Below are 14869 nucleotides of genomic sequence, written 5' to 3' on the forward strand. Positions count from 1 at the left end.
GCACACACCGCTCACATATTAGATCATACAGCACACACCGCTCACATATTAGATCATACAGCACACACCACTCACATATTAGATCATACAGCACTTACTGCTCACATATTAGATCAAACAGCACTTACTGCTCACATATTAGACCATACAGCACTTACTGCTCACATATTAGATCATACAGCACACAGCTCACATATTAGATCATACAGCACTTACTGCTCACATATTAGGTCATACAGCACACACCGCTCACATATTAGATCATACAGCACTTACTGCTCACATATTAGAACATACAGCACATACTGCTAACATGTTAGATCATACAGCACACACCGCTCACATATTAGATCATACAGCACACACCACTCACATATTAGATCATACAGCACATACTGCTAACATATTAGATCATACAGCACACACCGCTCACATATTAGATCATACAGCACACACCGCTCACATATTAGATCATACAGCACACACTGCTCACATATTAGATCATACAGCACTTACTGCTCACATATTAGATCATACAGCACTTACTGCTCACATATTAGACCATACAGCACACACAGCTCACATATTAGATCATACAGCACTTACTGCTCACATATTAGATCATACAGCACTTACTGCTCACATATTAGACCATACAGCACACACCGCTCACATATTAGATCATACAGCACACACAGCTCACATATTAGATCAAACAGCACACACAGCTCACATATTAGATCATACAGCACATACTGCTCACATATTAGATCATACAGCACATACTGCTCACATATTAGATCATACAGCACTTACTGCTCACATATTAGACCATACAGCACACACCGCTCACATATTAGATCATACAGCACACACCACTCACATATTAGATCATACAGCACACACCGCTCACATATTAGATCATACAGCACACACCGCTCACATATTAGATCATACAGCACACACAGCTCACATATTAGATCATACAGCACATACTGCTCACATATTAGATCATACAGCACACACCGCTCACATATTAGATCATACAGCACACACCGCTCACATATTAGATCATACAGCACACACAGCTCACATATTAGATCATACAGCACATACTGCTCACATATTAGATCATACAGCACACACAGCTCACATATTAGATCATACAGCACATACTGCTCACATATTAGATCATACAGCACATACTGCTCACATATTAGACCATACAGCACATACTGCTCACATATTAGATCATACAGCACATACCGCTCACATATTAGATCATACAGCACACACCGCTCACATATTAGATCATACAGCACATACTGCTCACATATTAGATCATACAGCACATACTGCTCACATATTAGACCATACAGCACATACTGCTCACATATTAGATCATACAGCACATACCGCTCACATATTAGATCATACAGCACACACCGCTCACATATTAGATCATACAGCACTTACTGCTCACATATTAGATCATACAGCACATACTGCTCACATATTAGATCATACAGCACATACTGCTCACATATTAGATCATACAGCACACACTGCTCACATATTAGATCATACAGCACACTCCGCTCACATATTAGATCATACAGCACACACCGCTCACATATTAGATCATACAGCACACACCGCTCACATATTAGATCATACAGCACACACTGCTCACATATTAGATCATACAGCACACACCGCTCACATATTAGATCATACAGCACACACTGCTCACATATTAGATCATACAGCACACACTGCTCACATATTAGATCATACAGCACACACCGCTCACATATTAGATCATACAGCACACACCGCTCACATATTAGATCATACAGCACACACCGCTCACATATTAGATCATACAGCACATACTGCTCACATATTAGATCATACAGCACACACCGCTCACATATTAGATCATACAGCACACACCGCTCACATATTAGATCATACAGCACACACAGCTCACATATTAGATCATACAGCACACACTGCTCACATATTAGATCATACAGCACATACTGCTCACATATTAGATCATACAGCACACACCACTCACGTATTAGATCATACAGCACATACTGCTCACATATTAGATCATACAGCACATACTGCTCACATATTAGATCATACAGCACACACTGCTCACATATTAGATCATACAGCACATACTGCTCACATATTAGATCATACAGCACACACCGCTCACATATTAGATCATACAGCACACACCGCTCACATATTATATCATACAGCACACACCACTCACATATTATATCATACAGCACACACCGCTCACATATTAGATCATACAGCACATACTGCTCACATATTAGATCATACAGCACACCCCGCTCACATATTAGATCATACAGCACACACAGCTCACATATTAGATCATACAGCACACACCGCTCACATATTAGATCATACAGCACATACTGCTCACATATTAGATCATACAGCACATACTGCTCTCATATTAGATCATACAGCATACAAACCAAGGAATTGTATATCTAGCACCAGTAAGCCCATAATAACAAGATAGAGGTGTTTGTAAGAGGCAAATGAAGTGTACAAAAAATACCTGCATTGTTGACAAAGTGCACAGGTAATAGTAAAAACATTTGAAACGTTGGAAAAAACAGGGAAAGGTTTGACCATCTGAATAAGGCCCACATTACAATATATAATGGACACAAAAACAAACTCCCAGGCAAATGTATGCATAGGCACTGCTATCAGTATTTGGTCAGTATTTTTTTCAGGAGTGGGAGTCAAAACCAGGAATTGGGGGATAAATGTCGAATTGGTGACTTGTTTCTATAATACCTTTTCTGATTGTTCCTCACCTGGTTTTGGCTCTCACTGCTGAGAAAAAATACTGACCGAATACTGACCGAATATTGATAGTGGGACCGTGGCCTTAAGATGTAAATCAGATCAAGGAACTCACATATGATCATAGGACATGTCTTAGCAGAGAGATATAAAGGAGTGAATGGGAGAGCAGTATGCCCAGGTCTTATTAAAGGCAGCTCCGCCCTCCACCCCTTGCTCGAACATGGTTTCTGCTCGGTTAGCCCATCTGCATGCATCTTCCTGTATTCATCTTCCCGTTAATGACCCGGGCTGTTTACCCATCCTGCCTGACTTCTCTGCTCCTGACCGGGTTACGTTTTCTGATCTAATGCTGCCTGCCCCGACATCAGACTTTCTGACTTCACCTCTGTACCATGTACCCATGCCTTTGGTTAGCTGACACAGTCCCGGGGACTGCTCTGGAGTGGCACATGGTGACTACCTGTGGCCAAGCCTAACCTCACCACCAGAGGCTCTAGTGAACACCAGGTAGTTGCTTAGTCATGCCCCTCCAGAATAAGCCCGGCCCGTGGCGCAGTGGTTCCACGCCCACTGGCGTTACAGTGTGTAGTGTGAGCGTACTAATATACTCACTTACCTCTGCTCTCTCCAGGATCCAGCGCCGTTCTTCTCCTCTTCTCAGTGATGTCAGTGCTCTGCAGACTCTTCAGGTTGCGCTGTGCTCTGTGTGACCCGGAAGTGGCTTTTACAGTGTAAGCTTACAGAGCGTCACAAGGAAGCCTCATTGGCTTACATTGTAAAAGAGACTTCCAGCTCACGCACAGAGCATAGAGTAAGCCAACTAGTCTTGATTGTGTTGACGTCACTGAGAAGAGGAGCAGAACAGCGCTGGATCCTGGAGAGAGCGGCGGTAGGGGAGTATATTAACACATACACACCATGCACAAGTACACACATATAATGATAAAAAATATTCTTGTGAGTGCTTCTTTAACCACCTTCTGACATTGTCAGCAATAGTACGTCTCTGTGCCTTATAGACCAGGTACGTACTATTAAGCACAATGTGATCGCGCCCGCATAGAAGTTGTGCGGGGCGATCGCCGCCGGGTGTCAGCTGATTCTCACAGCTGACAAGCGGTGCTATGTGCCAGGAATGGTCCCACACCGCTCCCGGCATATTAACTCCTGAAATGCTGTGATCTAAGTCGATCACAGCATTCCGGGAGCAAGGGGAGATAAGCGCGCGCCTCTTACCTTTTTTCCGGGGTCACGCGCTGTGTCTGCTGTTGTCCCGGTCGTTGCCGTGGTGACCCGATGTCGTCATGACGACATCTTGGTCACCAGACAGCAGGAAGTTACTTTGATCATGCGCAGTGCACGATCAAAGTAACTTGTGCCTGTGCAATGTTGACAGGCTGCATAGCATAGAGATGTTGCTGCATCTCTATGCTATGCAAGTGATCAACCTGCAAAAAATGAAAGTCCCATAGCGGGACAAAGTGTAAAAGTAAAAAACAGTGTAAGATAGTGAAAAAAAAAATGAAAAAATAATAATACAAAAATAAAAATATACTGTACCCATAAATAAATATTATTATAGAAAAAAACAAACAATAAAAGTACACATGTGGTATCGCCGCATCTGGAATGACCTGACCTATAAAACTGTCCGACTAGTTAACCCCTTTAGTTAACATGCTAAAAAAAACATCATACCGCCAAATTAAAAATAAAATAAAACGCGATCAAAAAGACGAATGTAAATAATAATTGTACCACTGAAAACATCATCTTGTCCTGCAAGAAAACAAGCTGCCATACAGCTCCATCAGTTGAAAAGTGAAAAGTTATAGCTACCAGAATAAAGCGATACAAAAATTTTTTTTTTCTATAAAATAGTTTTTATTGTGTAAAAGCGCCAAAACATAAAAAAAAATATAAACGTGATACCGCTGTAAATGTACTGACCCGAAGAATAACACAGCCTTATCAATTTTACCACATGTGGAACGGCATAAAAAAACAACAAAAAAACAATTCCTGAATTGTTGGTTTTTGTCTATTCTGCCTCACAAAAATCGGAATAGAAAGTGATCAAAAAATGTAATTTGCTCGAAAATGGTACCAATAAAAACATCAACTCATCCAGCAAAAAACAAGCCCTTACAAGACTCTGTCAGCCGAAATTTGCAAAAATGATTGCAAAAACTAGTCTTTGCAAAAAAATTCGTTGTTTAGTGTGTGACAGCTGCCAAACATAAAAACCCGATATGAATCTGGTATAGCTGCAATCGCACCGACCCGAAAAATAAAGTCATCTAATCACTTATACTGCACGAGGAACAGCGTAAAAAATAAACTCCAGGGTTAGGGTTGTTCTAGGGTTAGGGTTGTTCTAGGGTTAGGGTTATGCTAAGGTTAGGGCTAGGGTTGTGCTAGGGTTAGGGTTGTGCTAGGGCTAGGATTGTATTAGGGTTAGGGTTGTGTTGGGGTTGGGATTTTTCAAAAGTAAAGAAAGAAAATGATGACGATATGGTGACTAGTGTTGAGCGCAAGGGCTCGCTACTTGATTTCGACACTAAATATATAAACCTTCAAGGATCCACAAGTTGAGCCCATAATAATATATAACAATCTTTATTTCATCAATCTAAAAAATTCTAAAAACAACATTAAAAGGGGAAAACAAGCAGAAACCCCCCCCAAAAAAACAGGCGGTACCCAGACAAAGTTTTTCAAACAGGGGCAATAAGCATATCAATAGAGAGGGTATATAGAGGACCTAATGCTATAAAGTGCAGATGTGCTAGGAATGAATATTCAAAATTAATCAAGGAAGAAGATTCAACATTATAACAATATTTACATACAGTGTAATGTTCTATTCATCTAGCACCTAAGTAATTTATAAATAAATATCTCCCAAGAATAAAGTACCATCCAATATAAAGCACATAGGATTACAAGTTCACTCCTGAACAGCAATATTAGGTATATAAGAGTGCTCAGTGCTATCCATGTCCCCGTACTATCAATACAAGTAAATGCCTCCCTATAAGAGTAGCTCAATCCAGTAAATAACTAATACTGTATCAATAAAGTGCAACCAGTGCAAAAGATAGCAAACGTGCAAGCAGTGCAAAATAGCAGCAAGATTAAAAATATATTCATGTAGAGTGCATGTGGAAAAGTGCCAAGAAAAGTAAAGAATGAGGCATGAGTGATGCACAGCAGAGGGTACGATCGATAATTGGTATTTTCGGCCCTGACGCGCGTTTCGCGATTTGCTTCTTCCAAGGGGGTTGGATGAGGTAATAGAATTTTTTAGATTGATGAATTACAGATTGTTATATATTACTATGGCTTCAACTTCTGGATCCTTGTAGGTTTATATATGCTCTCTACTTGAGTTTACATCAGGTGCTCGGGTATGCATCGAGTATGGCGGGTGCTCGAGTGACATACTCGAGTCTCCGCCCCATATGTTTCGCGGCCGTTGTACAGTAAAAAAAAAAAAACGCGGAGATTGCCTGCCATGCACGAGCGATCCCCACATTTTTTTTGAGTGTCTAACAACCGTGTTTAAAGCGAGTGTAGTGCTACAAAGGATTAAAACTTGGCATTTATTACAACTGAATAAAAAAGTAATACACAAGTCCAAAGGACCTAAAAACAAGTATAAGCCTGTCTGTGATAGTGAGTGACCCTAACAATCAATAACTCATTATGTCCAGGAATATAACCGTATGTGGTCTACCTGTAACATCACACAGAGAATGGCGGGAAAATAGTAGCGGAGCTCTCAAGACAGTGTCTCAAACGTATCATGTCTCAGGCCACAAGAACCTTAATACATTTACACAATCGATGGTGAGCCTTTAAACACTTATAAATATGTTAATGGAACGACCTCACCGGATAGAATATTGGTTCTTGCTCTCTGGCCTTAGATGGGGCATCCAAAACCTTATTCAGCCTCCAGCAACTCCCAGCACACCGCTCCCAACGCGTTTCATTGCCTCAGCTAATCATCAGGGGAGAAGAGGGTGTCATGCGGTATAGAAGCTGGCATCAAACGCTCAGCTTATCCATTAGACGGTGCCGATAACAGGCAGATAGGTCCTCCTTTTAAATATGCCCGCGCTGACAAGCGGGCGCGTCACTTCCGGTTCCGGCCAGACGGCATCCGGTATGTGGAACGCAGGAGCCGGCCGTGACACGCAAACGTCACTTCCGGCCCGCGCGTCCCACAGGAAGCCAGTGCGCAGACCAGGAGAAGACGAATAGGGGGAATGAACACAGTGTGCCCACACATAGCACACCGCGGTGGGTGGTAAAACGAACTCCCACCCACCCAGGATCCCCCCCCCACACCAGGAGGAGTGTCAGATAAAAAAGAGACAACAATATAATATATGACACTCCTCCGGTCACATACCATATGCCGCGCAGTCTATAATTACCACGCTAGACATACCCCAATGGTAAAAAGACTGGAGATACTTCACGGGTCAAGTCAGATCAGTGGTAATGAGACAGAGGACAAACTCGCACACATAAAGCCCAAAAAGGAGGGAGAGGTAATTTGTACAAATAGGGAGAAAACTGGGGAGGACCGCACCTCCAGAGTAAGGAAGAGGGGAAGGGGAGATGAGAGACAAGAAGAAGGAGAGTGGATATGGGGCATAATACCGGGATAGATATTGAGCAAAAAAAACACAACATCGACCCAGTGAATACACCAAGGGGAGTAGAGACAGCAAAGGGGACTACATAGCCCTATTGATGAACTAATAAGGACTGTCCCTACCTGTCAGTGGAGGTTGGCACCCTAAAACCTGCGCAAGTGGCGCCCCCACTCCGCGGCGGCTGTCCCTACTCTCCTTGCCCTAGTTCGCCCTGCACTCATAAGAAGGACAGATAGGACAACTGTTCATTTAGGCCCTGAGGGGCCATTGTCTGCAATCTAAAGATCCACTTGGTCTCCCTTTGGAGAATCAATTTGTCCCAGTCACCCCCTCTTGGCGGGGCAATCACTTTATTGATTCCCATGAAACGTATCACGTTCGTGTCGTTAGGATGCACATTGTTCACATGTCTCGCCAGGGGGGTGTCTCTTTTCAAGGCTATATCCCGTAGGTGTTCCCCCACTCTTCTTCTTAGTTCTCTTTTAGTTTTCCCCACATATTCCACCCCGCACACACAGATGGCCATATAAATTATCCCCTTGGATCTGCAATTGATAAAATGTTTGACGACAAAGGTTTCTCCGGTGACATTGCTTCTAAAGTCCTTTCCTTGTATCATAACCTTGCATGATACACATCCACTGCATCTGAAACTACCGTTGATAGAACTTCTTAACCAATTGTTTCCCAGGTGACCCGTGTAGTGGCTGTGGACCAGTCTGTCCCTAAGGGATCTGCCCCTTTTATAGGTAATCATGGGTCTTGAATCGACCACATCACCAATGTCTTCATCCATTTGGAGGATCGGCCAATGTTTGTGTAGTATCTCACGAACTGTATGTGCCTGATTAGAAAAGGTAGTAATAAGTCTACATGGAGCACTATCTTTGCTCTGTTTGGGGGGTGGGTGTAGTAGGGAGGTGCGGTCACTAGCCAGAATCTCACCATAAGCCTCGGCCACCACCCTCCTAGGGTAACCCCTCTCGTAAAAACGCCGACAGAGGTCACTGGCCTGATTTCTAAAAGTGACCTCATCCGAGCAGTTTCTTCGGATCCTCATGAACTGCCCCTTTGGTATACCCTTCTTAAGGGGGACAGGGTGGTTGCTTTCCCACCTAAGAAGGGAATTCGAAGCAGTTGTCTTCCTATAGGTACTTGTTACTATCTCACCATCCATACCTATCCGGATGAGGATATCGAGGAAGGGCAGCTCACGAGGACCAAACTCAAAAGTAAAATGTAGATTGAGATCGTTGTGGTTTAGTCTATCGACGAGATCCCCGAAGGATTTTTTGTTCCCTTTCCACAATACTAGGACGTCGTCAATGTATCGAACCCACAACAGGATGTTTTCACCACCCACCATAGGAATATCACCAAACACGACAGTTTCTTCCCACCAGCCCAGGTAGAGATTAGCGTACGATGGGGCACAGCGGCTCCCCATCGCAGTGCCCCTGAGCTGGTGGAAATAATTCCCGCCGAAGAGGAACACATTTTTTGTCAGGTAAAACTGTAGGGCCTCCATCATAAAGTGGTTATGTCTCTCAAATTGCTTGCCCCTCCCACTGAGGAAGAACCGTATCGCTTCCAAACCCCTGTCGTGAGGTATTGAGGAGTACAATGACTCAACATCAATACTAGCTAAGGTCACGTCCTTGTCCACAGTTATACTTTCCAATTTACGGAGCAAGTCATTGGTGTCGCCAATGAATGAATTAAGGCTTAGGACAAAAGGTTTGAGTACCTTCTCAAGGTATATTCCCAGATTTTGGGTTAGATTATTCACCCCAGATACGATTGGGCGTCCTTTGAGTGGATTCAAGCCCTTATGCACCTTTGGCAAGCTATAAAAAGTAGCCATTACTGGATGGGTCGGGCAAATGAAGTCCCTCTCTTGTTTATTCAGGACACCGTCATTTAGAGCCTCGTTAGCCAGTTCCTCCAGCTGTTGGGAAAATCCCTTAGTGGGATCCCTGTTTAACATGTGGTAGCATTCAGTGGCGTTCAATATTGCACTGCACATCGAGTGATAGTCACTGGTGTCCATGATCACCACATTACCGCCTTTGTCTGACGGTTTAATGGTGATAGAATGATCATTTTCCAAAGACACCAGTGCCTGTATCTCGCGACGCGTAAGGTTATGCCTGGTCCATCCTGGATGGTTCTCAAGGTCTCTCAAATCCTTGGTTACCATACTCAGAAACACATCAATTGGTCCCAGATCAGTCTCTGGGGGTGGCATTTTTGTGCTCTTCAATTTGAGCTCGGTAAATGGGCCCTTGCCTTCCAAATTGGGATCGGGATCGCTAAGGTGGAAGAGAGTCCTAATGTCGGGCAAGAGTTCATCACGTACTCCCAGTTCAGCACAGGCATGTCTATCGTTCTTAATGAAGTGCTTTTGCCACTTCAGCTTGCGCACAAAAAGGTTTACATCCTTGATGGCATCAAAAGAGTTGAAGTCTGTTGTCGGTACAAAGGTCAGGCCCTTACTTAAGACCTCCAATTCTGGAGAGCTGAGGCTTCTAGTGGATAAGTTAATAATCTGGGGGTTCATTATGTCAGTGTGGGATTGCCCAGGTTGAGGCGGTTGCGCAGTGGGTAACCCTCCTCTAAAAAATGAGTCCTAGGGGGGGATCTCCTGTTGCTATTGTTGCTGCCGCGACCCCGTCCACTCCCTCTCCCCTTCTGTCTACCTCGGTGTGATTTAGATCTGACCTCCGACTCCGATAAATCAGTGTCGGTGGACGAAAGGTCTGTGTCTGGGTATCTTGGACCCCTGCTGGAAAGAAAATTATAGGCCTTATTGTCCTTAAAATCCTGTAAGTCCTTAACAAAGAATTAGTGTTTACGCTCCTTCAGGTGATATTGAAATCTTTCTATCGTATTCTGAAGTAGCGTTTCTTTGGCGCTAAATTCAGGTTCATGAACCGTGAAACATGCGGGGCGGGGACTCGAGCGTGTCACTTGAGCATCTGCAATACATGGTGCATACCTGAGTACCCGATGCAAACTCAAGTAGCGAGCACTTGCGCTCAAGACTAATGACAACTTATTCAATATGGTGACCTAATGTTATCAAATTCTGTGTCGTACCTCTGGGTTCAAGATGTTCACTATACCCCTTGATAAGATCCTTGAGCGGTCTAGTTTCTAAAATGGGGTCACTAATAAGGGATTTCCACTGTTTAGGCGCATAAAGGGCTCCCCAAACGCGACATGGCCTCCTCTCTTGATTACAGACAAAAGTAACACAGTGTTTCTTCCCTTCTGAACCCTGCTGTGTACCCAAACAGTGTATTTTCCCCACATATGGGGTATCGGCGAACACAGGAGAAATTGCACAATAGTTTTTAGCATCCATTTTCTCCTCTTACCCTTGTGAAAATAAAAAAATTCAGGCTAAAAGATAATTTTTGTGGAAAAAGTTAGATTTTTTTATTTTCAAGGCTCTACGTTATAAACTTCTGTGAAGCACCTGGGGGTTCAGGGTGCTCACCATACATGTAGAGAAGTTCCTTGAGGTGTCTAGTTTCCAAAATGGGGTCACTTGTGGGGAGGTTCCACTGTTTAGGCACATCAGGAGCTCTCCAAACGTGACATGGCGTCTGCTAATTATTCATGCAAATTTTACATTCAAAAAGTCAAATGGCACTCCTTCCCTTCCAAACCCTGCCGTGGGTCCAAACAGTGGGTTTCCCCACATATCGGGTATCGGCTTACTCAGGAGAAATTGCACAACAAATTGCATGGTGCAATTTCTCCAGTTACCCTTAGGAAAATGCAAAATTGAGGGTTGAAAAACATTTTTGTGGGAAAAATGTGAAAAATTAATTTTTACGGCTCAATGTTATAAACTTCTGTGAAACACCTGGGGGTTCAAGGTTCTCACCACACATCTAGATAAGTTCTTTGAGGGGTCTAGTCTCCAAAATGTTGTCACTTATGAGGGGTTTCCACTGTTTAGGCACATCAGGGGCTCTCCAAACGCGACATGGAATCCGCTAATTATTCAAATTTTACATTCATAAAGTCAAATGGCGCTCCTTCCCTTCCACGCCCTGCCATGTGCCCAAACAGTGGTTTTCCCCCACATATGGGGTATCAGCGTGTTCAGGAGAAATTGCACTACAAATTTTGGGATCAATTTTTCCTGTTACTGTTGCAAAAATAAAAGAATTAGGGTCTAAAGTAAAATTTTAGTGAAAAAAGTTAAATATAGTAGGAAGTTAGGGTTTTTAATTCGCGCTAAAGTAGTGGAGCGAACTCGGGTTGAGTAGATACAAAGAAGTATTTTTATTTTTATTTTTGTGATGTCATAAAAGGCATTTAAAAGAGTATATAGATTAGTATTCCATTTTCATAAAAACAAAGCTTTAGGTTAAAATCAAGATAAGCAAGAAGATTATTCAAAGTCAATATTCGGAGTAGGTGGGTAAAACAGAAGGACACAATCACTTGGAGCTGATGTGTGGATTTAAGGTGACCCACTGGATTCAGAGGTTGGGGACCTGTAAGGGAAGATTTAGACTTATTAGACCCAATTGAGGGGTAGTAGCCTGTAATAGTAGTGGAAATATGGTGATATTAGGTCAACATATACCTGGTTGGAGGATTAGTAGGTTATTCGGCTATAGGGTACAGTGGATGGAGCGCCCCTCGAGGTTTCTGAAATGTAAGTGCAGGAGTTTATTATATTTACTCCTGTTTGAGGATATATAGCTTACAGTGAAGCGTGTACCTGCAGAAATGATTAGTAGAAATGCTCAGTGTGGTAGGTGACGAGCCCTTAATTTCTTATGGTTAGTTACTTCTGGCTTAGGGTTTTGGGACCTTAGGAAATAAAAAATGCAAGATATAGGAATCAAACCAGAGTGTCCTTAAGAATGATGCAAGTATGTAGAACTTAACAGGAGGATACAATACCTATTTGTGTTCCTGTATGGGGACAAGTTGTTTGGTTGACCTAGTAGTTAAACTGCTAGGTGAGGTACATGTAATTTTCAATTACAGGGTAGCAGCAGCGTCCAGGGGTACCTGGTAGGTGACGAGCCCTTAGTTTCTTATGGTTAGTTACTTCTGGCTTAGGGTTTTGGGACCTTAAAAAATAAAATAAAAATGCAAGATATAGGAATCAGACCAGAGTGTCCTTAAAAATGATGCAGGTATGTAGAACTTGACAGGAGGATAGATACAATACCTATTTGTGCTCCTGCATGGGGACAAGTTGTTTGGTTGACCTAGTAGTTAAACTACTAGGTGAGGTACATGCAATTTTCACTTACAGGGTTGTAGCAACGTCCAGGGGCACCCTGGGTTGTCGTTAAGTAGACCTGGTGATGTAAAGTGCGCTCATGAGTTTAGGTCAGGTCAGGTCAAATGTGGTCTCAGTCTGGAGTTCTTTAGACCCCACGTACAGTACAGACCAAAAGTTTGGAGACACCTTCTCATTTAAAGATTTTTCTGTATTTTCATGACTTTGAAAATTGTACATTCACACTGAAAGCATCAAAACTATGAATTAACACATGTGGAATTATATACTTAACAAAAAAGTGTGAAACAACTGAAAATATGTCTTATATTCTAGGTTCTTCAAAGTAGCCACCTTTGCTTTGATGACTGCTTTGCACACTCTTGGCATTCTCTTGATGAGCTTCAAGAGGTAGTCACTGGAAATGGTCTTCCAACAATCTTGAAGGAGTTCCCAGAGATGCTTAGCACTTGTTGGCCCTTTTGCCTTCACTCTGCGGTCCAGCTCACCCCAAACCATCTCGATTGGGTTCAGGTCTGGTGACTGTGGAGGCCAGGTCATCTGGCGTAGCCCCCATCACTCGCCTTCTTGGTCAAATAGCCCTTACACAGCCTGGAGGTGTGTTTGGGGTCATTGTCCTGTTGAAAAATAAATGATGGTCCAACTAAACGCAAACCGGATAGAATAGCATGCCGCTGCAAGATGCTGTGGTAGCCATGCTGGTTCAGTATGCCTTCAGTTTTGAATAAATCCCCAACAGTGTCACCAGCAAAACAACCCCACACCATCACACCTCCTCCTCCATGCTTCACGGTGGGAACCAGGCATGTAGAGTCCATCCGTTCACCTTTTATGCGTCGCACAAAGACACGGTGGTTGGAACCAAAGATCTCAAATTTGGACTCATCAGACCAAAGCACAGATTTCCACTGGTCTAATGTCCATTCCTTGTGTTCTTTAGCCCAAACAAGTCTCTTCTGCTTGTTGCCTGTCCTTAGCAGTGGTTTCCTAGCAGCTATTTTACCATGAAGGCCTGCTGCACAAAGTCTCCTCTTAACAGTTGTTGTAGAGATGTGTCTGCTGCTAGAACTCTGTGTGGCATTGACCTGGTCTCTAATCTGAGCCGCTGTTAACCTGCGATTTCTGAGGCTGGTGACTCGGATAAACTTATCCTCAGAAGCAGAGGTGACTCTCGGTCTTCCTTTCCTGGGGCGGTCCTCATGTGAGCCAGTTTCTTTGTAGTGCTTGATGGTTTTTGCAACTGCACTTGGGGACAATTTCAAAGTTTTCCCAATTTTTCGGACTGACTGACCTTTATTTCTTAAAGTAATGATGGCCACTCGTTTTTCTTTACTTCGCTGCTTTTTTTTTGCCATAATACAAATTCTAACAGTCTATTCAGTAGGACTATCAGCTGTGTATCCACCAGACTTCTGCACAACACAACTGATGGTCCCAACCCCATTTATAAGGCAAGAAATCCCACTTATTAAACCTGACAGGGCACACCTGTGAAGTGAAAAAAATTTCCAGTGACTACCTCTTGAAGCTCATCAAGAGAATGCCAAGAGTGTGCAAAGCAGTCATCAAAGAAAAAGGTGGCTACTTTGAAGAACCTAGAATCTAAGATATATTTTCAGTTGTTTCACACTTTCTTGTTAAGTATATAATTCCACATGTGTTAATTCATAGTTTTGATGCCTTCAGTGTGAATGTACAATTTTCAAAGTCATGAAAATACAGAAAAATCTTTAAATGAGAAGGTGTGTCCAAACTTTTGGTCTGTACTGTATATAGAGGTTTAGTGCTTGGTAATAGTACCTGAAGCGATGATCCGGGGGTACGGTGCAGAGGTTCAGGTTTACTCACAGTTCCAGAGGAGGCAGGCGAGCTGGTGGGGTGCCGGAGCGAGCTGGAAGGCGAGGGGAGCCTGTCCTGGCTGAGAGAGAAACTGAACTACTGGACTTTGGTGTCCGAGGCTGTTAGGATTCCAAGTCCTACAGCAAATAACCAGTCCGCAGGGGATTGTATGTCCCTTGGCCTAAGAAGCCCGGAGGTTCCGCCACAGCAG

At 43.2% G+C, this 14869-nt stretch overlaps 1 long non-coding RNA gene across 1 annotated transcript in view; it reads right to left on the reverse strand.

Moving 5' to 3' along the window:
• Positions 1-12145: 12145 nt before the first annotated feature.
• The window catches only part of LOC141273666 (uncharacterized), a 207473-nt gene continuing 204749 nt past the window's right edge, over positions 12146-14869 (reverse strand). The window contains exons 2-4 of the long non-coding RNA XR_012322116.1: positions 12471-12643; positions 12286-12377; positions 12146-12212 (exon numbers count right to left, since the gene is read on the reverse strand). This is a non-coding gene — a long non-coding RNA (uncharacterized lncRNA). The remainder of the gene's footprint in view (positions 12213-12285; positions 12378-12470; positions 12644-14869) is intronic.

Source organism: Phyllobates terribilis, unplaced genomic scaffold, assembly GCF_046119375.1.
Source record: "Phyllobates terribilis strain yellow unplaced genomic scaffold, ASM4611937v1 Scaffold_5__5_contigs__length_657084704, whole genome shotgun sequence".
In the NCBI taxonomy this organism is placed as follows: Eukaryota; Metazoa; Chordata; class Amphibia; order Anura; family Dendrobatidae; genus Phyllobates; species Phyllobates terribilis.